The sequence below is a fragment of the Pleurodeles waltl genome, chromosome 3_1 (assembly GCF_031143425.1).
Source record: "Pleurodeles waltl isolate 20211129_DDA chromosome 3_1, aPleWal1.hap1.20221129, whole genome shotgun sequence".
Taxonomy (NCBI): Eukaryota; Metazoa; Chordata; class Amphibia; order Caudata; family Salamandridae; genus Pleurodeles; species Pleurodeles waltl.
The window spans coordinates 56361127-56385250 of record NC_090440.1 but is presented as its reverse complement, the minus strand read 5'-3'; positions in this window follow the sequence as shown (position 1 = coordinate 56385250).

The window sequence follows — 24124 nt, the reverse complement described above, 5'->3', positions numbered from 1 at the left end:
CTGTGGGGATCTTGTCCCACATGCGGCAGGGTGTGGTGTGTTGATGGTGGTGTGTGGGGGGTTTGGTGAAGGAGAAGTGGACGCAGTGGTGGTCAGTCCAGAGGAGTTCGGTGGTGTGGGTCTAGTCTATGTGTTGGCTTGAGGTGAAAATTGCGTCGACCGTGTGTCCTGCTGAGTGGGTGGGTGCGGTGACCAGTTTTTTGAGTCAGAGTTTGGTGAGGTTGTCTATGAGGGAGGTAGAGTTGTGGTCTTGTAGGTTTTCCAAGTGAAAGTTGAAATCACCGAGGAGGATGTAGTCTGTGGAGGTGAGGGCGTGCGAGGTGACGGTGTCGGCGATGGTGTCGCAGAAGGCGGGGCGTGGTCCTGGTGGTCTGTAGATTAATGTACCTCTGAGGGTGGAGTTGTTGTTAATGTGGATCAGGAAGTGCATGTATTCTGTCCATGGGATCGACCTAGTTCATAGAGCACACATATGAACCCTATTCACCCACAACCACAAAAATTTGCCATGGATCCTCATTTCACCACAGCTGGGGCACTCAGAGCTGTGGGATACATCCACTACAATGCAAGATCTTTTTCAGTCCAAACGACAACATTGTAAGATATAAACAATAATGAGTCAAAAAGCACATATTTTCATGTGATATTTAGTTTACATAGTTTAGTTGGTCCACATCAAGAAGGCGCTGACTTTCCTTTTACTAGCAACTTTTTTATGTGTGAATGTCCAATGGATTCAATAGATTCAATAGAAAGAAACCAAACCTAGAAGCTCCAGAATTTAGCGCTGCAGTAGGTGAAAGCATAAGACTGGAAGCAAGACATAATAATTCAATATTTTTTTTTTTTTTCTTTTTTTTTTTTTTTTAGTCCTCATTCACCCTAGGCAGTGTATAGAGCTCCCTTTGCTTGTCAACTGACACATGGGAAGTCACTTTCGGCCAGGGGTTACCCTCTCTTCTCGACCAATCCTTAGACTATCTTCAGTCCCCAAGGATTTCAGAGTAGGGTGTGTAATCATCGGACCAATGACACAAAACCATATCAATTTCAACAAACAATAAAAAAATAAAAGTAAAGTTACAACCCTTAGTGATCTATTTTCCAATCCAACAATGGTGCCCATAAATCCCCTCGCACCTTATCCTTTCCCCCTATAGCTTGATCCAAATCTGCTATACTTAATATATCTCTAAGCCATTCTGCATATCCTGGCGGAGCCGTCGACATCCATTTCATGCATATTTCTCGTCTCCCCAGCACTATTGCATAGAATACTAACTTTTTCTCTCTCACCGTAACAGGCCGTCCCAACCAATCCTGGGCTTGCCCGAAAATTATCAACCTTAAGGAGGCCTCTATTCTCTGTTTCAGAATACTCGAAATTGCTCCACATACTTCTTCCCAAAAGTGTCGGACATCCAAGCATTCCCAAAACATATGAATATCTGTAGCTTGGGCCACCCCACATTTTGAACAGTTCACCCCCTGGCCTCCTTTCATTTTAGATAATTTATCTGGGGAAATGTAAGCTCTATGTAGCGTGTAATAATGGTTTTTCTTTAGCACAGCGGGTTTCACTGTACCATGGAGCAGTGCTAATGACTCCTTCCACCACCTTTCAAGCAGTTCTTCCGAAAAACAATCTCCCCACAGTTTTGCAGGAAGGTCAAAAACGCCATCTACCCCTTCCAGGATCCCCCAGTACCAAGCTGACACTTTGTGGGGGCCTATTAAAGGGCACAGGATAATCACATCCAAAGGGTTGTTCTTAGCCACACCTTCCTTAATCCCTTTGGCCCATTCTCTAACTTGCTCCTCTCGTTAGTAACACTAATTCTTCCCATGAAAGCAGGTCTCCTTCAAAAAACAACTCTCCCCAGTGCTCTACTCCCGCCTGTTTTAACGGTAGCGCTAGTATGTCTTGAAAACATTCTGGAGTACCCGGGGAATCCCAAATAGGTGCATTGGAGTTATAATAGGTTAGTTTTACTAATCGTTTGATCCGATACCAACATTCCGCTAGGCCCCGCATAATTTTCAGCATAATCTTCTTGTAGAATTTGGGGTCCCCAAATTTAAAAATAAAGTTTGTTGACGCACCCTTAATATTAGAAGCCATTGTTTTGAACATTAGACCAACTGTTGTAGAGTCCGATGTGGAAAAAACTCTAAAGTTTTTTAAAAGGAAAGCCCAAGCATAATATTGCAAATCCGGTAATGCTCCCTTTTGCTTACGCCGCCTCAACTTTCTCCTTGAAATTCTAACCCCCTTAGAGTTCCAAATAAAATCGGTTATTAGGCACTGCATTTTTTCTATATATTTTTTCTGCATAGGGAGTGGAGAAGTTGAAAACAAAAAATTCCATTTTGGGAGAATAGACATTTTTACCAAGTTAACCCTGCCTATAATAGACAAAGGGAGATGGGTCCAGCCTTTTAATAGGCCCTTACATTCCAACAGTAATTTAACCTGATTCCTCTCTACTAGTTGATCAATGTTTTGAGGTATCAAAATTCCCAAATATCTGATTTCCTTCTTACAATGGACTGATTTATAATCCATATTCCATGCCATTATCTCTGTTTTTTCTACATTCACCTGATACCCTGAAATCTTGCCAAATTCTTCCGCAAGCCTAATAGCCTCAGGGAATGCCGTTGAAAGATTATCAGTAAAAAGCAGAAGATCGTCTGCGTACAGAGATAGTTTTTTCTCCCAGCCCTGACAACGGAAAGGGGAAATCACCCTGTTTCGACGAATCTTTCTTGCAAAAGGCTCCATATACAAATTAAAAGGTACAGGGGATAACGGGCAACCCTGTCTAGTACCCCTTGCAATAACAATTGGGCCGGTAAGATTCCCATTCACTAATATTCTGGCGGTGGGGGCCTTATAGATTTGATTTACTACCCCACACACATTAGTTCCCAGATTAGCCTTCCTTAACAGAAACTTTAGATAGTCCCAATTTACTTGATCGAAGGCTTTAGCTGCATCAATTGTAATAATCCCCAAAGGGGAATCGAGTGATACCGCAAGGTCTATTGCCCCAATCAATTCGTAGGTCAACTCGTGGAGGTATCTACCTTTTGAAAAGCCCTTCTGATCTGAGTGTATTAAGTTATTTGCAAATTTATTTAGTCTGTCCGCTATAATTTTAGAAAATAGCTTATAATCACTGTTCAAAAGTGAGATAGGTCTGTAAGATGCACGGTTAGTCGGATTTTTACCCGGCTTCAAAATCAACGTGATAACCGCTTCATTCCAAGAGAGAGGCATATCTATCTCATTAAGAAAGATTCTACCGAATAATTCCAACAAAATTGGTCTTATAAGGTCCCCTAAGGCTTTATACACCTCCACCGGGATACCGTCGGGGCCCGGAGCTTTCCCGTCTTTGCCACCCGCTAGGGCCGCCCTTACCTCCTCAGCCGTAATAGGGCCATTTAACCATTCCCGAGTTTGTTGCGAAATCTGTGGCAAGGAATCTTGAGCTAGCCAGTTTTCTACCCGCTTTACTTGCCCATCCACATGTTCCATATACAGGGATACATAAAAATCTTGAAACCCACGTTCAATATCCTCCCTATATATCAGTTTTTCACCTGTATCCTCAATCATTATTTCCTTAATCTGGCTCCTAACCTGATCTGATTTGGCTTTCCAAGCTAACAGCTTCCCTGAATTTTCCCCATATTCAAAGTGTCTTAATTTGCTGACCTCCCATCTTTTCGCAATGCGTGCCTGCAAAATATCAGCCAGTTGCGATCTTAACTCAGCCAATTCCACTCTTCCAGACTCCTCCTCCTGCGACCCAACCCCTCTACCAACCAACACTTCGGTTTTTAACAGCATCTCCTGCTCTAAAGCCCTTATTTTGTCTATAAACACTTTATATTTGTAGCATGCTATACTTTTGAGTACCCCTCGTATTACCGCCTTAAAAGAATCCCAAACCACTGATAATGGTGCCGACCCTATGTTTATGTTAAAGAAGGCCACGGATTCCCTACGTACGTACAGCAAGACATCTTCATCTAATAATAGTGCACGCTCCAATGTCCATCTTCTAACCAGCCTTCTCTGTGGAGCAGACAAATGCAGAATTACTGCCGCATGATCCGACAAATGTGGCGGCAGATATTCGACTTCTTCAACATTTTCCAACAACCTTTCATCGACTAGGAAATAATCGATACGTGACGCGTGGCTATATTTCTTATTAAAAAAGGAGAAGGCTCTAGTCTCCCCTTTCTTCTTCCGCCAAATATCACACAGACCTTGGTCTTTCATCATTCTCTTTAAAAAACATTGCGCTTTGGGTGTACCCAAAGACCTACAAGAGTCAGACCTATCCAATCTATTGTCCAGAACCACATTAAAGTCACCCGCCATAATAACTGAATCTGAGAATTCAATAAGCTGAGAGAATACTTTCTTTAAAGGTCCACTATCGTCGCAGTTTGGGCCGTAATAGCCAGCCAGAACTAAAGATATTTCATTCACCTGTAATTTTACTATAATCCACCGACCAGCTTGGTCTGTCTTTATTTCGAAGATTTCTGGTCTGACTTGAAATCCTTGCTTAATTAAAATGGCTACCCCCCTTGTATGAAAATTATGGGAGGTGCAAAAACACATTTGCACCCACTTTTGAGTGCTAACTAACTCTTTACACTCATCCTCCGCCAAATGAGTTTCCTGCAAAATAAAAATTTGCGCCGGGGAATCCTTTAAATATTGAAGAATTCTATTTCGTCTCGACTTAGTTCTCAACCCATTAATATTCCATGAGAGAAGTTTTATCATAAACTTGCCCTCCCCCTGGCCCATGCCGATTTTAGTCATTTAAAATTAACGCACCACCCCACCGCCTAGGTGAACGAGAAACAATTTCTGACCTTATCCCCAAAAACTCACCCCCTTGTACCCCCCCTCCCTAACCCCTCCCAAGGAGAACCCCCCCACTATGTCAGCCACCATGGGCCTGATTTTAGAGTGCCCTGCCTACCTGGGGGGCCCAAAATTCAAAAACTTATTGCAAATATTACACATGATCAGCCTGCTCTTTCCTAATAGCATCTAACAATTCATCTGCCTTATCTATCTCTCTTATATTATACATTTTGTTATTATGCATTATTCGTAAAAAAGCTGGGAATTTCAATTGAGCCGTGGCTCCAAGTTTTTTGAATTCATCTAGCCTTTTTCCCAGCTCCCACTGCCTGTCCATAGTGATTTTAGATAAGTCAGATCTGATCTCAAAAGTCACATTTTCCATCTTTAATGCCTTCTGTTGTAACGCCTTGGTCAAAATTTTCTCTTTTAGATGATAAGTTAAGAAATTAACAAAAATTTTCCTTGGTCTTGTACTATTGGGCCGCCTCGTGAAGGGATCCCGGTGGACTCTCTGAATGTCTCTTTCGATCTCTTCATTACTTTCCTCCAGCTCACAGACCGATTTGATTAGTGAGACAACGTATGACTTAAGATTTACTCCTTCTGCTCCTTCCGGAACTTTTAACAATTTTAAGTTGTTCCTACGTGAGTGGTTTTCCAGATGCTCGATCCTAACTTGTAAGCCTTGTTCTTTTTCACTCAGGCCTCGGATTTCATCCTCGTGGAGCTTCAACTCCTCCTTTATCCCCCCCACTGTTTCCTCTAAAGTCTGGATCCTCTCCATCAAGTTATCGATTTTTTTTTCCAATACCTCGCAAGCTTCTCGAATTTCGCCTTGATTACACTCTGAACTTGCAAACCCATTCTTTATGTCCTCCGATATGGAGAGAATCACTTCCTCCATAGAGGGGGTATGCCTCAGATCTGGGGGGGGACTAACGACTTATGCTACTTGGCCTAATTCCTGCTGTCGTGGAGTGAGCAGCATATCACCTTGACATATCATATCAGCACCCATACCAGCTTGTGTATTCTCGTGCAAGGGTGAATTTGCAAATAAGTGGGAAAAACCTTCTTCGGCCTCCTTACCAGCATCTGTACCACTTCCAACATCTTTAATCACAAAAGTATCCATTTTCCCTTGCCCCGCCACAAGCACAATATCCTCTGGCCCAGCCCTAAAGTAAGACCTTAAGGAGGGTGTCAATCTATGTTTTATTTTTGTTCTTCCTTCAATCCCTTCGCTTTTTTTTTTGGGGCAGTTCGCCAGAGCCGGGGTTTTTCCCTTTCCCTTCAGCTTCCCTAGGCTATTACTAGCCACCGGATCCCTTCTTTCCCCCTTTTTTTCCCCAACCCCTGCCCCCCTACCTGCCATAAGCTGATGGAGGGCTGGGGTGGGGCGGGGCTCTTCTCCTCCTCTCGAGCCTTGCCTGAAGCTCCAGCACCAGCTACTTTCTCGCTGGCTCTTCTTGGTATGTCAAAGGGAGCGCGTATAATCGCGCTACCAAGCTCCCGGGATGTCTTCCCGGGAGCTTTGCCGGTGCTGGCGTTTCCGGGATTCCCCCAAAGGGGAATCCTTGCCGATCCTCTGCGCGCCCGGCGGAGCTCCAGTGCGGCACGTCCCCAGTGCCGGAGTCTCCCGCCGGGTGCCTCGTCCGGATTACAGCGCGAGCGGCTCTCCGGGAGTAATGCTTCCTCCCAACAAATTCGGCCGATCCTCTCCGCGTGGGTGCCACGCCCCCCCAGGTACGGCAGACGTCACGTCTAGAGAGCTGCGGCCGTGACGGCCCTAACGCAGCCCGCCATGTCCTCCCCATAATAATAATTAAATATTGGTGAAATTTTGTTTTCCTGGCATAATCGTGCGTAATTTGTGGCATTTCAAATTACAATTAATAAGTGAAATGCCTGAGATTATACAATAATGCTGGAACACATAACTGAGTTTTAGTTCAGGTAAAAATTATATAGTATGAGCATCGAAACCAAGCAAACAACTGAGTGCCATTTTGTATAATAACACAGAATTTTTGGGATTTTGCATAATTTCCACAAAGGGATTTTTCACCCAAGCTTAGTCCTAATGAAATAGAACACCACCCATATCACATTGGAATTTATTATCTACTAATCTTCCAGTCATCTCAACCACAGCTTTGGTCTTGCTTCCAAATAACTAAGGGCCTGATTTAGAGTTAGGCAGATGAGGTTACTCAGTCACAAACTTGTCTATTACTGAAGCTTGGTTTCAATGTTAAGGAACAGGTTTAGAAATTGGATATTCCAATAATTCTGTTGAATAGCAATCAAAGTAGTCCTTTTTCCAGGGGCAAGGGTTATCAGTGGAAAAGCTTAAATTTTAGCTCTGTTCCTCACAGAGGTGGGCAGACTGTGACAAGTTTCAGTCACAAACAGTAGAAAAGAGAAAAACTAACTTAGAAAGCTGCACTGACACACATTTTAAATGTGGCATTTGCTTTCACAGTTTGACATGTGTGCCTTTTTATTTTAATCATGCACTAGAAGGTTAAAGTTGATGTTAAAGTGAAATTAAGAGTCTGAACTAATAGTCAATGTTGAAACAAATTTGATATGCTTGTGTTTTATGAAAGATTAATGACTGAAATCATGTGCAAGTGAGAAAATGCACTTCTCTGTCATACTTAATGTAATGCAATAACAACGTTTTAACAAGTTAAATGAATTGTTTTACTTACACTGATGATATACTATTAATGATGAATTTATAAGTTTGCATATTATGTGTGTTCTATTAACAAGTATTTTTCCATTCCATTGCATTTTATATTTTCTTGTGTTACAATAACTAAGGCCTAAAGAGCATTTTGCATTAATGTCAATGTGCTCAATTGTTCTTTCATGATGTGAAACCTTCTTTCAGAGTTCTTTCTCGTGAGAAGCAAAGCCCTACTTGTGAAAGGGTTATTGGTGGCCCATAGGAGAATGGTATATATTCATCCTTGAATAGATAAAATATGGCATATTTTTGTTTCAAATCGTTGAGAGTCACACAGAAAGAAGAGATGTTCTCACGACAGACCTGGGCAAATGTTGGACTGTTGCAACCTGAAGTTTGTTAATATTTTAATTGGATGATGCCCCTTTTTAAAATGTGAACTTATCCTGGAAAGCCAATTGGAACCTTCCATGTGGATTAATATGCGATTGCTGATCGAACATTGCTCAGAAAATGCCCAGATTCTCATATGCTAAGATGAAAATGAAGAGCAGCCCTCATCTTGTCTTGGCTTGTGACAGACACTTCCCTGATGCTGTCCAGATGTTTTGCTGGCAAAGATTCCCTGATTCTCGTATCCCTTGGAGAGGTAACTTCCTCTCTGCCAATTGCCCTTCCCCTTTGAAATGTCCCATTAGGTTGGAAACACCACCAAGCTGTAGCTTCTTTTACTTTTATGTAGTTAGTGTGTCTTGTAACCTGTATCATCTTTTTCCAAAATATTTTTGTGCTTTCAGATTTTTGTATTTTGCCTGGATGTGTTACTCACCACACGTATGTCATAATTTGGTTAGCTGTAGGGTTGACATATGTCCAGCCAATGCCTATTGACTTGAATGAATTTGAATTGCCTAGATGATTGTGAAATCTGAGCACTGCATGATTCTGTGCCTCAGACATTTCTGTTGACCTTCTATATAATTTTTCTTGAATGCTTAGTTTTGGTAATGCCAGTACGGATGAACTTATTTCATCGCCTTGGGCAACCTTTGTTAATTATGTATCTTTATAACTTGGTTTTACTCATTGTCTACTTGATTTTGAGCTTGTGTTTGTAATAAAGTTTTGAACCATTTCCCTGATTGGAGTTTTTCTACCGTGGCCACATTGGTCATGGGGTCTAAGTTATAGGGATGGTGTTAAAGAACTTGTTTATGGCTCACCACACATCTTTGTGGGTCAAAAGGTCGGTCCACCTTGTCGTGCTCTATGAGTCTTGCGAAGGCTAACCTTGGCAGAAATACTGTTAAACATGCCACTTAATTAAGGTGCTAACGCAGTGCTAGCATGGCATGTACTCCATGGACTTCACACATGAAAACACACACAAAGGGTTCCTGGCATATTGGGCGAAAAATCTCAGGACTTGCGTGATACATTCCCAGTGCCAATACTGGATAAATGATAATGCCAAAATGCAGACACAGGCATGAGGTTGCTGTCAATATGGAGGTTTTTGCCATTTTTGTGAAAGAAGCCTTTGAGTGAAACAACCCACTTCCCTGTTGAGACATTTAAAAAGCGGAAGACCTTCCTGAACTGGTGGCGCAGCAATGATTCTATTCTCTACCATACACTCTGTGACCAGTCCAGCTACAAAATTTGGAATCAGGTCATGTCTTTCTTTCAGAAGTTTTTCAGATATGAATTTCAAAAATATTTTCATAGTTTCCCACAGGTAACTTTCTTATGCATATAAACTTCTTTAACAAATCTTTCACAATTGAACATATATATGAAATGTTGATTGTCTTTCATTATTCTGATGAACGTTTCTGATCGAGCAAAGCATAACCATAAAAATGGAGATTATGAATTCCCCATAGTTCACAATATTTTATGTTTAGAGAGATTTGTAGGGATATCGATGAACAGTAAAAACACACATTGCTGGCAATTATTCCTATCATTTTCTGGATAGTCAAATCAGACGTCTTTATCACCATGATTGAGCACATTAAAGTTACCGTCTGCATAAATGAAAGCATGAATTTACTGAAAGATTTTCCAATGATTAGGCATGCTGACAAGTCCTACATGAGAAAAGCAAACTATAAGTACAGAAAATAAAAAATGCATGCAGCAAGGTAAAGTCGATATAGCAAATTAGTGAGTGAAATGAAAACGTTTTCACATCATCACAGGTTAAACAGTGCAAACTAAACATGATCCTATGTGATCCTTCCAAACACTTCTGTAAACCCCACAAAAACAGAAAGCATAGCTACACAATATGGAAATGCGGATATAGCCAGGGTGTGTGCTGTCAGGGAAAGGAGAATCTAACAAAGGTCGTCACTGGATAATGAAAGGTACTTGCATCTTCTCACTTAATTTCGCCTAACAAAAGGCATGTTCAATAGAATACAACACAACATAAGGTCAAGGAGAGGCCAGATGAGAACACAGCTACTACATCCATTTAAATACTATGGGATACTATGGCCCTGCCTTAGTGTCATTTCTTTGCTGCTACAGTGGCCTTTTCCCTGCGCCACATTTACAAAGTGGCGCAATACATGCATTGCGCCACTTTATAACCCTTTGCACTACATTCTGCATGTGCCATGCATAATGTATGCAAAGGGGGTGTTTCCCCGTTAGGGGGACTGAAAAAATGGCACTAAGAAATCCAAGAGATTTCTTTGCGCCATATTTTTCGGCACTTTTAACGCCTCAGAGCAGGAGTTAAAAGGTGGTACACTATGTTTACAGTCGGCCCCTATTTACTGTTCAGGGTTAGCGCCAAAACTTTGGCACTTACCCTGAACATTACATCAATAGCGTCAAAAATGTTGATGCTATTGTCCCCTACCCTGTGCCGTGGTGATACAGCACACACATGGTGGCGGTAGGGGGGCACAAGGTAATTGGCACTTTCCTTAAATCTGCCCCTATGTTGCATGCTTCTTACAATGATCTACTTGACAGAGAGAAGGTAGGGGAGTATGTGATCATAACATACCTTCAGTAAGTCAATACTGGGAGCCATCAACACATAGGGGGTTATTCTAACTTTGGAGGAGTGTTAATCCGTCCCAAAAGTGACGGTAAAGTGACGGATATACCACCAGCCGTATTACGAGTTCCATAGGATATAATGGACTCGTAATACGGCTGGTGGTAAATCCGTCACTTTTCCGTCACTTTTGGGACGGATTAACACCTCCTCCAAAGTTAGAATAACCCCCATAGTAACTTCATGTTACATACAACTTCACCTTTCCGTTACAGCACAAAAATACATTTATAATTAAATGTATCCACAATTAGAGCAGTTTCTCTTACAGTTTATCAACACTTTTAACACTTAGGTTAACATTAGGAAGCATGCATTTGGGCTCTGTTGAACGCTTCATACTACTTAAGAGCCCACCAAAATGACATGCAATGCACAAAACATTGTTCAACAGGCCATGGCATGATGCTGCCATGCTGAGAAAAAGCGGAGTGTTAACAAGAGTGTGAAAAAAATGAGTAACAAATCTACATCTTGTTTGATGAACTACATCCTCGTTCTGGGGCAAAAGCATAACAGTTTGAATATACTGTGTAGAAAATTGGGTTTTTGATTGAGTGGGTGGAAAGCCTTCTGAAGCCACCACTACAATCCTTGTCAGAGTGAGCCAAAAAAGTCACTAAGTTCACCTTTGCTTAATTCTCTGGTATCTTGGCAGTCAGACTTGTCTTAAAGGAACTGGGTAAAGTATGAACCTGTCATGCAATCAGTAGTAAAGTGAAAATACAATGCAATACACATCCCAAATCAATTTTAAAAAAAAGAGTGAAATGTAATAAATAAAATGAGACCAGAACGACAAAAGGCCAATCTGTAGAAACAATTTGAAATTTGAAAGTTTTAGGTAGGTATACAGCTACAAAGCAGTCATCTGTTCATACCAGACTCAAGCAAAGTCAAAAAATTAGGCCCAACATTATGGAGGAAGGGCTGGATAGAGGGACCAGATTAGTCTAGCTGAACACTTTACCTTCAGAAAAGCCCGACGTGAAGATGCCAGAACTACAGATTTTCTCTTTTTTTTTCAACAGAGTGCATGCTGATACCAGCCAAGGGTCTAGGACATGGAGAGGCATCACTTGGGGATCAGGGAACAACTTTCGCAAAGGCCAACAGGGCTCAGGCAGGTCCGTTGCAGCAGCTCAGATGGGCTATTGCAAGGAGGTCTCTAAGCTCAGAACAGGAGGCCAGCAAACTGACCCATGGAGTCACTCAGATAGCCTGGGTTGAAGGGAACAAGTCTTCCTTCGCAGAGAGCAGGGCAGGCCTCAAGCAACAGGGCAGTTCCTTCTGGAACACGGGAGGCCTTAAGCAGCAGGGCAGTCTTCTGGAGAAAAAGGTATGGACATTGAGCTATCGGTCAAAGTAACTCCCCTTCCACCCTTTTTAGAGTGGATGTTGTGATGAAGCTTTCTTCCTGTTTGGGACCACCAGGAAAATTCTGTCTGTCACAAACAGGAAACATTATGCTACTCCTACATCCTTGTTGAAAACAGATCAAGTTAGTGCCACAATTTGTTTCCCAAAATAAACTTTCTTTGCAAGATATTCTTAAATATAAACAACTTCTCAGAGGGAAAGCACTTAGAAAATCTACAGTGCATTCTGAGGAGCCACTGTGACAGTGGCTCCTCTAAAGGCACACACATCTCTGACAGCCAGACAGAGATCTCTAAATATAGCAAACTGTATTCCATCTGGGCAGCAAAGTCTAGCCCTCTGCTGCACTGGCAGTATGGAGTAAAGTCCAACAGGATCTAAATGAAGCCCTTAGACCATATTAGGAATGTAAAAATGACTGAGGAATGAGGGAGTTTTGGCTTGGCTTATTTCAGTTTTAAGTTAGTCATTTCTGATATAAGACAGTTTTAAGTTTGTCTTATCCTAGGGATAACCCTTTGGTGACCAGGCCTTTAGTATTTTCAAGCAATATGGGGCATGTTTTTGAAAAAAGGTGCTGCAACTACTGCGGCGCTACTTTTCTTGCTCCCCTTAGCGCCCCCTAACACCACCATGTGTGCACTGTATTAATTATACGGCGCACCATGGCGGTTGTAAGGGAATGAGTTAGAATTTGTTACACTAGTTCGGCACGTTGCAGGATTAGCGTATAAAATGTTGACACTAATCCTGCAAAGCACCCAGAGGCCCATTGTAACCAATGGGAGCCTCTTTTTAATGCCTGCTGAGAGTAGACATTAAAAGTGCCGAAAAAAATGATACAAAACACCTTTCTTTGCACCATTTTTTGGCCCCCTTTCCATACATTATGTCTGGCGCAAGCATAATGTAGCACAAAGGGTTACAAAGTGGCGCAGGCACATTAGATGCTTTTTTTTGGCCATCTAACGCCACATTAGCATAAAAAAAATAAGCTAATAGGCCCTCTTAAATTTGGGCCTATATATTTTTAGTAACTTTCCATGTGATATAATAACTTAGGCCCTGGTTTAGAGCTTGCTGGATGGTATACACTGTCAAAACGTGACAGATACACCTTCCGCCTCATTGTGCATTGTATACTATGGAACCTGTATTAAGGTGGATGGGATATCTGTCATGTTTGTAATGGAGTAGGCTGTCCAACAAAACTTGGTTAGGCTAGTATATTGTGCAGAAGACGATGAGCTGAAATACTGAACCTTAATTTGAAGTTTAAAAATGTAATTGCTCAACATCATCAGAAAAAGTAATCTAAAAAGCACAGACTTCCTTTTGTTAACAACTGATTGCTGGTTACAGAGAAAATTATATCCTAAAATCTGGGTCATTGTCACATGGATTATAATTGTTTAAATGAAATTTGTCATCATTTTATTCTGGATACATGATGCAGAACATAAATGCATTTGTCGCTCTATAGAAGAACCGCGCTCAGGTGAATCAAATTTACATTTAATTCTACCATCATCAGAGAACAACCACTGTTCACTACAGATGATACAGTAAAGTTAGGACATTGTCAGACTGGAAATAAAAAAATGCAAAAAAGCGAAGGCTAGAAGACAGAACTTCTCTATATAAGCATCTGCAATAACATCCTCATGAAATCAGTGTCAAACTTCTTAAAATCCAGAAGGAATTTGAAGACTCACCTCTGATGCCTCACTTAACACCATGCAGATTTCTAGTGCAAACTCAAATACTGGTTGAAATTAAGATGATGGACCCTTAGTTTCAGCTGAGGTTCTCACAATAATCAATACAATCACATTATGTGAAGCACATTGGCTCCACAAGGATGACAAAAATTACTGGATTTGCAAACCATGATGGTTTTATCAAAAGATTAGCAAAATTAGAAACATCAATTCTGAGTCAGAAATGGAAAGACATATCATTATAAAATTGTCTAAAAAAAAAATCAAAGCAGACATTCCTGTGAAAGGAAATCGTTGTTCATCTAGGCTAGACAAATAAATCCAGGATGTGTAAAGTGCGGCAAATCACCGATTAGGATTTCAAGGTGCTGAATTGTAGACAAGGGCGATTAAGTGGTTCGTACAGAATCACAAGATGTTGAGGCAACGCCAAGACGTTGGTCTGGTTTCCCCAGCTCCGAAGTCAGCAGCTCAGACCGTTAGGCCACACCCTCTCCTCCAGAGAAAAGTTGTTAAGATTGGAAAGAAGTGAAGCAGAAGGTGTTATTGTGGAATGCCTCTGAAAGACAGGATGTAAAGATCGCACAGCAAGAAGGGAAGGCATCTGAATAGTTATATTCTTTAAGACACCTGGAAAAGTATCTCCTCTAAAGGAAAGGCATCCCTGCTTGAAAGAAGAATGAAGGGGAACTGCAATTAAACACAGCAAACACATTTTTAAAAAACAACACACTTCTTCCATTATCAGTAACATGTAAGATTTTAGAATAGCCAAACAATCAAGTGAAAACAAGAAAGATACAATTCCAATCTCATTAAAATATACAAACTTTTCCACGAGCAGGCTCCAACTGTGAGCTTTCAAACTTAGACCCTGATTTATACTTTTTTTGTGCCACATTAGTGTAATTTTTGTACGCAAAAGCGGCACAAACTTACAAAATACAACTGTATTTTGTAAGTTTGCGCCGTTTTTACATCAAAAATCAGCACAAATTTGGCGCTAAAAAAGTATAAATATAGGCCTTAGTAGATAAGACACAGGGGTAGTTAACACTGACGAGCAGCATAAAGGGTCTATTCATTTAAGAAAACCCACCACAATCTCAAAGAAGAAAACATCCTTGAGACATGAGAAAAATAGGTATTACTCTTTTAAAATGCTGTCAACAAAAAATACATTTCCACAATTTATGAGCAAGGTACTCAACTAAAATGTGCCCTTTTTAAAATGAAGTCCTACATTACCTAAAATCAAATCTGTTTAAATGTGAAAAATGGGCAAAAAATACACTTGCATGTGGCATGTTGCTGCAAATATATATCTACCAAAAAATTTAATAATAAAACATTTCTTACATCTCTTCATGGAGGAAACTGCATTTTTTAATGAAGTTATGAGAAACATACATACACACCAGCGTCGAGGAGCAGAATAGATAGCAAATCTAATCTCAAAATGAGATTGATATTAATAGCAAAATGCATTCAGGAGGAAACAACCAGAATGGTCATCAACAAGATTTAAAAAAATATGTTGTTCATCATAGGAGGGGAGCAGCGTGCCGACAAACAGGATGTATAAAATGATCTAGCGTGTCCTCACCAGCAAGTACTGCCATTATCCTGAGCCGGATTGGATCCCATATATGCCTCAGCCTCCATCTCTTTGGGAGATCTCTACCAGTATCATCTCTAGCATGCTGACATTATTAAATTTACATCACCAGTTCAAGGGGTCGAGGGTCACAGTAGTGAGCCAAGAGTGTGCCAGCACAAGTCTGGCAAGAGATTGTAAAATTAAAAGAGACAGCTGTAGAATGTTCCAGGATAATTAGTTTCGGATCCATGACCACTTTGAGATTTGAGATGCTATAGACCTAAAAAAAATTAAGTCCCAATATAGATGCAGAGCCGGAGAAGAGGTGAAGATATGAACCGTATTAGTACACTTGCAGCGACACCAGAAACAGAGATTGTCCACCCTAAGCTTCATGACAGAGGCGGTGTGGAGTGTAATAAAAGTCAGTGATACATCTGAGATGATGCATCTTACCACTTGACACATTGAGAACCTACTGCCCCAGGATATTACGACGTCTCAAATAGCCAGCCGTCATCAAAGGGTAAAGAAGTGGGTGCATTTATTAGCCATGTTCTGAAACGGATCCTCCATGTGGTCCTGAGAATGTTGACAGATTATTTTGTATACCAAGCTGATGTTTCTCTTTGCGGGAGCCTAAATTGTCAAACTTAGAGATACTGTTAGCAACAAGTATGGGGAAGAGAGTACAACTGCTTCAGATGCTCGAAGGAGAGAAGAACTCCGCCTTCAAGTAGTTGTCTCAGGGTAAAGTGTCTTGCCCTCTCCCAGTTCCCATAAAATCAGTAATGCACACTAAAGGGTAACTTGGGATTATGTCCAAGATAGGTTAGCTGATTGAGCGGGATCAGATCGGAAAATATTCACTTGAAAGAACGTCAAATAATATGAAAGACCTTTTAGGTCTTAAAGCCAGTTTACTTAAAATACATTGTATTTGTGATTCCTAGACCTGGGATGACTGATACCCCGAATGGTGTATAATCAGCAAACATACGCCCTTGTAGCCCTGTTCCCCATCCCAGATCCAGGAGGAGTAATGAAAAAATGAGTCAAGATAATACAATATCAATACTGGAAGGGAATCCCCACCATCCTCTTTAGGTTGTTGAAGAGGCATAATCTTACATCGAGTTTCCTGTAACCCCAGATAAACCACTGCCATAGAGCCTCCACCCTATTAAAGAAAGAATAAATAAAGGTACCTCTGGAGGATAATCATTTTGATGAGATTGCAACATCCACTCAAACCTAGATGGAGATGTTTCTATTTAGTGAAAGTGTCAGCCGAGTGTTGATAATGATTCTCATATTTATTCTTGATGATGTCAGCAATCTTAAGTGATAAGGTGCCTCCTAGGTACACAACCATCTGTACCCATCTTTTGTCAGAGCAGGGAGGAGTAACATTGGACAAAACCTTAATCTTATCTGTGTTGAGTTTATATCCTGAGACTTTTCATAATGTTTGATCTGCTGTCACCAGAGCCTCCAAGCCACTGGTCAGGGTAGGGGTTAAAACATCCAGAATGTCTTCATAAGCCAAAACCTTGACCCTGAGTTGATGTATTCTGAGGGGCTAAATCACCTCAGATAACCTCAGGTATTGAATAAAGGGCTCTATATATATAACTGAGGGGAGAGAGGACACCCCTGCCTGGTACCCCAAGAGATGGTTATGGGATCAGAGAGGAAACTGGAGCAGTGGATTCTTGCTTTCAGCCCAATTTAAAGATGTCAAATTCTAGAGATAAAACCCAAACCAAGTCCAGCGGTCTCCATGACCCTCCAACAGAAGGGCCAGGAGCCCCATTCAAAGGCCTTCTCTGTGTCCAGAAGGTTCAGGCCGACTGGTCCCCCGCCCGAGCAGGCTGTCTCCAGGCCTGTGATTGCCATGTTGACATGGGATGTTGTGTCACGGCCTGGAATACAAACATGCTCTTTTGGATCTTCCAAGCCAGGATAACTACAGACAACCAATCAATGAGAATTCATATATAAATCTTTGAATCTACATTAATGAAAGAGATGGACTGCTATGACCCAAACCAATAGGATCTTTCCCTTCCTTTGGAAAAATGACAATGTTGGTCTCTCCCCAGGATTCAGGTACCGAACCAGCTACTTCAAAAAAGTTAATGAGATCCCTGAGCTGAGGGTCAGAGCCAAGATATGAATAAAGGTTTTACATAGAATTCTAGCGAGATCTGATCAGGGCTGGAGGCCTTGCCTTTAGCCAGGGAGCCAACAGCAGTTTCCACTTCAGAGAGAGTTACAGGTGATACAAGCTTCAATCTTGTATGGCTCAATTCACGGCAAATTGAAGAATTTCATCAGTGGAAGAAAAACAATCTCCTCGATAAAGGGCATGAGAACACTGTCAAAACACATCTCTAGTGACAGCTGGGACTACCACCAGCTCACCGTTCACACCCCAATCTTATCAATGATATTAGCATTATATCACTATCCTTTATTCTGAAAGAGAGGATCTGCCCTGCAACTTTGCTGTTCTTGGAGAGTGATACCTGCCTGACTTGACAGCTTTTGACGGCCTGACCCCAGATTTGTTGCTTAGGCAATGCCTGTAGAGCGATGGACTGCTCTAGGAGGACCTCCGACTGGGGCCCATCCTTTGCTACTATGCTGCATCCTAAGTTGGACTTTAACATACCGAGAGCTCAGTGGGCCTCCATTTCCCCAGGATTAAGAGACAGCTTAGAGCATGAGACCAGCGTGTTGCTAATTAGAAACATATCTAGCAGTGACAAAGATTTATGAGGGGACAAATAAAACATGAAGCCTGGTTTCTTAGGTCAATCAACATGCCGGAGGTCAACCAAGGCATATGAGAAGATAATCTGGAATAAAGTCCCCCTAAGCCAATGCTTACCACCAAGGACTCCACAAGGATGAAGAGATCAGAAGCCAGAGTCTGGGACAAAGAGTCCCTACTGGGGCATAGCGTCACATTGTAGTCACCACAGACTGTAAAAGTGGTGTCCAAAGATGGAGCTCAGTAAACAGAAAATCAAAAGTCTGCGGATCTCCCGTTTTCAGACCAAAGACTATGCATATGGCAAAGCAAATGCTATCCTTCTGGATAGTTACCAGTAGTCATCGTCCCCCCGTATCCACCCTCTGGCGTTGCACTACCTATTTGCCATCCCGAGCCAATAATGTAACACTCCTCTTTGCAAAAGTAAAATATGAAATAGGCAATACATATTGTCAAGATCTTTTAACAAGGAGTCTTCAGCCTGGGCAAGGTGCACCTCTTGGAGGCAGATAATTTGTGGCTTGAGAGTGTTCAACTTCTGCTGTACCAGCTTCGGCTTGGTGGTGACTTGACCCCATTGATGTACTACGACAAAACATAAAGCTGCTGGCCATACACCTACTATCACCAGGCACTATCATTGGAGCTCAGACTCCATGAGCTACCTCTCATAAATACAATTTGCTGCAGACTCATCCCGTTAAAAATTGCCTGATATGAATACTGAGAAACACCAATATTCCCTCACACTAAGCTTCTCAACTAAGCATTTTCATTGCTTTCCTCCCCAACACTAAGGGCCTAATTTACAAGGAACTGGCGCATCAGCTCCGATGCACCAGTTTCCTTGAGTAGCCCTGTGGTCCCCTAGCAACACCATGGTAGTGCTTTATTTATAATACAACGCACCATTGCGCTTGTTAGCACAACTGCATCAACATTTTTTATGCAGATGTGGCGCTTTGCTGGACTAGCATCCAAAATATTGACCCTAGTCCAGCAAACCTCAGGGAGGCCCTTTGAAAAAAGCCTAGCGTCAGTTTAAGACCTGCCCTGAGCAGGTGTTAGAAAATGAAGCTAGAATGGCACAGTGAAATCTTGTAGATTTCCCTGCACCATTGTTTTGGGCCTCCCTGTGGGGGAATGCCTCCCTTGCTTACATTATACCTGGTGCAGTTATAATGTGGCACAAGGGCTTACAAACAAGCGCAATGGTGACATTTCACCAGTTTGTAAATACGGGACGGGGGACTGCTTTGCATCGCTCTAGCATAAAAAAATGATGCTACGACAGCGCAAGGGGCTTGTAAATGAACCCCATAGTGTCTTCACACACCAGCCTAAAATAATACCTCCAGAACACCCTGACCACCCCACACCCCTGGATCCCATGATGACGAACTCCCCCCCCCCCAAGCATAGGCACTGCATTTCAACAGAATAAGGAATCAAGGGGCAGATTTAAGAAATATGGAACTGCAACCAGTGCAGCGCCACATTTCTTGCACCACTTAGCGCCCCCTAACGCCACCATGTGTACTCCTTATTCAAAATACAGCACACCATGGCACAGGGTAGGATTCAATAGTGTCAACATTTTTGAAACTTTTGATGAACTGTTCAGGGTTGGCGCTAACCCTGAACAGGACACAGGGGCCAATTATAAACAATGGTGTGCCCCCTTTTAACGCCTGCTCTGAGCAGGCGTTAAAATGGAGAAAAAAATGACTCAAATCTTTTAGATTTCTTTTCGATTTTCGTCCCCCCTAACAGGGGAACACCCCCCTTGCAAACATTATGCCTGGCACAGGCATAATGCAGCGCAAGGGGTTTTAAAGTGGCGCAATGAATGCATTGCGCCACTTTGTAAATATGGCATAGAGTTTTTGCTATAGTATCACCACATTTGTGTAAAAAAATGACTCTAATGTAGAGCTGTCATGGCGCAAGGGGCTCTTAAATCCGCCCAAAGTTCCACAAGAACTTTTGCAGATTGTACTTCAAGGCTCCCACCTTTGTTCAGGGCTCTGCTGGTTTCTCGCCAAGTATAAGTTTTACAAATGTAAATATGTACATAAATACATGCCGATGAGTAAAGTTTTTTTCAGAATTAAAGAAGGTCTTTAAAAGTAAAAATGTTGCTTGAGGTAGGTAAATTTGTAGATTGTTTAATCATTTCTTTAAAGCACTCATTTTCCTCATGCGTTTCCGTGCCTGTCGATGAGGTATGTGTGTTATTTGCATAGTACAAACCTAACTGGTAAGCACTTTGCATTTTGAGAAGTACTCTGAAATGATGCCAAAAAATGTACATTAAGTTGACAGATACATTTTTTTAAGTGCACAGTTAGATTATGTTTTACATATTTACAATTACATTTCACCTTTTTTATTTATTTAGGCACTCAAGGTCATATTTATTGGGTTTTTGGGCAGGGCAGGGCAGTGCACCAATTCCCCCCCCTTTACGCTGGAGAAGTGTGGCTCAATGGTTAGAGCGGCAGACCCTGAAGCAGAGATCTGGCTCAAGACCAGGGTTCAAGTCCTGCTTCAGCAGGTCTTGGGCTCAATTCCCCTTGACCAGATAATTCTCGCCTCGGTGCCTAATCTAATTCATGGGTCCCACTCTGCAACTCTGGGCAATAGCTTGCTTAATCTCCACAACAGCACTTGGATGCCTGGCTTCACCCTGGAGGTGCTCAGGAGTGGGTGCCTCACAGGGAAAAGCCAGGAGGGGTTCCATAGCGGTATGAGTACAGCGCCTTGAGACCCTAACGGGTGAGTAGTGCGCTATACAAGTGCTAATTTACATTTTTTATTTTTTACGCTGCCCTGCTTCAAAGAAATGTGATGTATCAATAGCATACAGGGCATTCCTGTTTCTGTCCACCATGGTACAACGGCACCTTCCTGCACAAAAACAATCCTGGAAGGCTTTGTTTCTCTTTCTATGTGTGCTATAGAATGCAGCAGACATTAAGGGCCTTATTACGAGTTTGGTGGTCTTTTGGCAAGACCGCCATGGTAGTGGCTGCCAAAAGACCCCTATGTTGGCAGTCATCCGACTGCCGTATTAAGAGTCACACAGTGAAGACCTCCAAAAAAACAGGCAAAAATCCAAAACCACCAGCACCTCCCACCCAACACAAAATCCACCCACCAGATTATGAGCCACAAATCACCACAGCGGTTCGTCCATGGCAGAAAACCATTGGCGGTGCGAACCACCGCAGTCACAACTCACTACTGTCAGAACACAACACCACATTGAATAGTTTGAATACCCCACACCTGACACACATCCACACACCTGACACACCTACACACTGCACTATATAACACACCCCCAAACAACCCACAATGCTTTGCAACAGAAATGCCATTCAGAGACAAACCGAGAGCAGGCATTTATATTGAGACAGCACCTTTACACTATAGGCACACATAAACATCACACTCAGCATACACCACACACCAGCACAACTAACACATTACACACATAATGAGCACACCCAATCCACAACAAGCATCACACCCTCAAAACGCAGCACACCCACCTCACCAATCCCCCAACACTGCACCCTTACACTCACAACACCTTAACACACCGTCTAAACAACTACTACCATGTCCCCACAAAAACACCCACGTTTCACTGACAACAAGTTGAAGGTCATGATGGATTAAATTGTCAGGCTAGAGCCACAACTGTTTGGAGCACAGGTCCAAAAAACATGGATTGCCAGGAAAATTGAGTTGTGGCAAAGGATAGTCACAGCGTTAATTCAGTTGGCAGCCATTCACACACAAGGGAGGACATCAGGAAGAGGTGGAATGTGTGTTTCATGCCATCATGCCATCAGATCACTGTGCAGAAGACTGGCGGTGGGCCCATACCTACTCCCATACTGTTCACACCTTTGGAGGAGAAGGTCTTGGACATAATGTATCCAGAGGGCCTGACCGGAATACCTGGGGGAGTGGAGTGTGGTGAGTACAGACAACATCCATGTCACACATTTCTCTTGTCCTGCATGCTTCCTCACCACCCAAATACTCCCTAACCAACTGAATGTCCCACCACACCTACCACCTAATCATCTAATGGCCCTCTCCTGTATGCCACCACCCCATTTAGCCCAACTGCCCACACAGGGCAAAGGCACATCAACTATGACTCCCAGAATGCACTAACCCATCAATTTGAAAACCTGGCATGTGCACAACACATCACATGTAATGCATGTACATCTAAAGTAAAAGCCACACCATCGAGCTTGTTTTAGTGAGGGCCAGTACATGCCAATGACAGCAATGCAATGGCACACTCACAATAGCACCCAAAGCAAAACACACCTACAGCTCATTGACCATTTCTAATGGCCACTGAACCATATCCCTAAGCCTGAAATAGACTGCCATGGGTTGGAAAGTAAGATGGCAGACTCCATGCACATGAACATCAAACAGAGACAGGACTATTACCCTTGCATGCTCACATACTGTGTTCCCACTAGGACACCATTGTGCAATGTGCAGCTATAATGTGTGACGTCTAGCAAGCCTGACTATTCAGGAGGTAAAAGAGCTGAACATTCATGTCAAGCATCAGACAAAACTAAAACCTATCTGCAGTACAATATGTGCCAATCTTGAATGACAGCTCCCAACATGAAGTATGGAAATCAAGCCACAGAGTTGTATGTACAGGAACGGTATGCTGTGCAGCATCTGTCAATGTCATTGTGTCACGGTTTCGGGCGGGTCTGATCAGGACTTTGGTTGGGACACCCCTTGAGGTCACCAAATATCCTAAAGAGGTAGTACACTGGGGCAGAGGAGCAGCTAAAGGCATACACGGAAAGGACAGCTATGGATAGGCACAGGAAACAGGAAAGTAAAAGCAGAGCAACCCTTGTGTGAACAAACAGGAAACGGATTACCAGTGGACAAACACGCTGGGGTTGTACACAGAGTAAGGCGCAGAACCTCCCACAGTGACAGGGAATCTCAATGCCTCTGTGCAGTTTGCTCTTACAGATAGTCACCCTGCCAGCCCCATAGAAAGGAGGCAGCAGAAGTGATTCTGTCTCTGGACCCTAGAGCACAAACAAGGATAGTACTTACATACACAGGACACGCTCTTGTGGGTCCAGCTCGAAACACAGTGGCGATTCCTGAGAAAACAGCAATAGCACACTGTCACTGTTAGGCACGAAATACAACGTATAACACTGGATAAGGATGGGGGCTGGAATTGCCTCCTGGAAACCAGGAGCCAACCCCAGTACACAGGAGGACACGTATACACTGGCGAAGACTGATAGAACACTTACCAGACACAAAGAACCAAGAAGAAACAGAAACAGAAGGGAACAAACAAAGAGGCAGAGGCAAGAACTAGGAACAGGCTCAGGCTGAAGCAAAGGCGGGTCTAGGACTTGAAAACAGGGCGCAAACTTCTGGCTGGGACAGACAGAGACAGGACTGGGAAACTGAGAACAGGCTCTGGCTGGAACAGGCAAGGACAGGACTGGAATACAGGGAGTAGGAAATGAGCAGTAAACAGGACTGGGAAACAGAGAGAAGGTTCAGGCTGAAACAAGGCAGGAGCAGGGCAGAGAAACAGGGAGCAGGCTTTGGAAGAAACAAACAGGTACAAGGCTAAGAAGTAGGGAGCAGACTCTGGCTGGAACAATCAGGAGCAGGGCAGAGAAACAGGAAACAGGATCAGGCTGGAACAGAACAGGAACAAAACTGGAACACCATCCGACAAGGGGTCTGTAACACAAAGGAATTGAAGTCCGATGCACGACGGGGAGCTTGAGGAAATGGCTGCTTATAAGCAGTTCCAAGCTGGGCTGCACAGGAGAGGTTTCAGGTGTGTGTGGTTTCGGACACTTGCAAGTCCTGGAGGAGAGGATCCAGTGAAAAGGAGCAACTGGACTTCTCCCATTG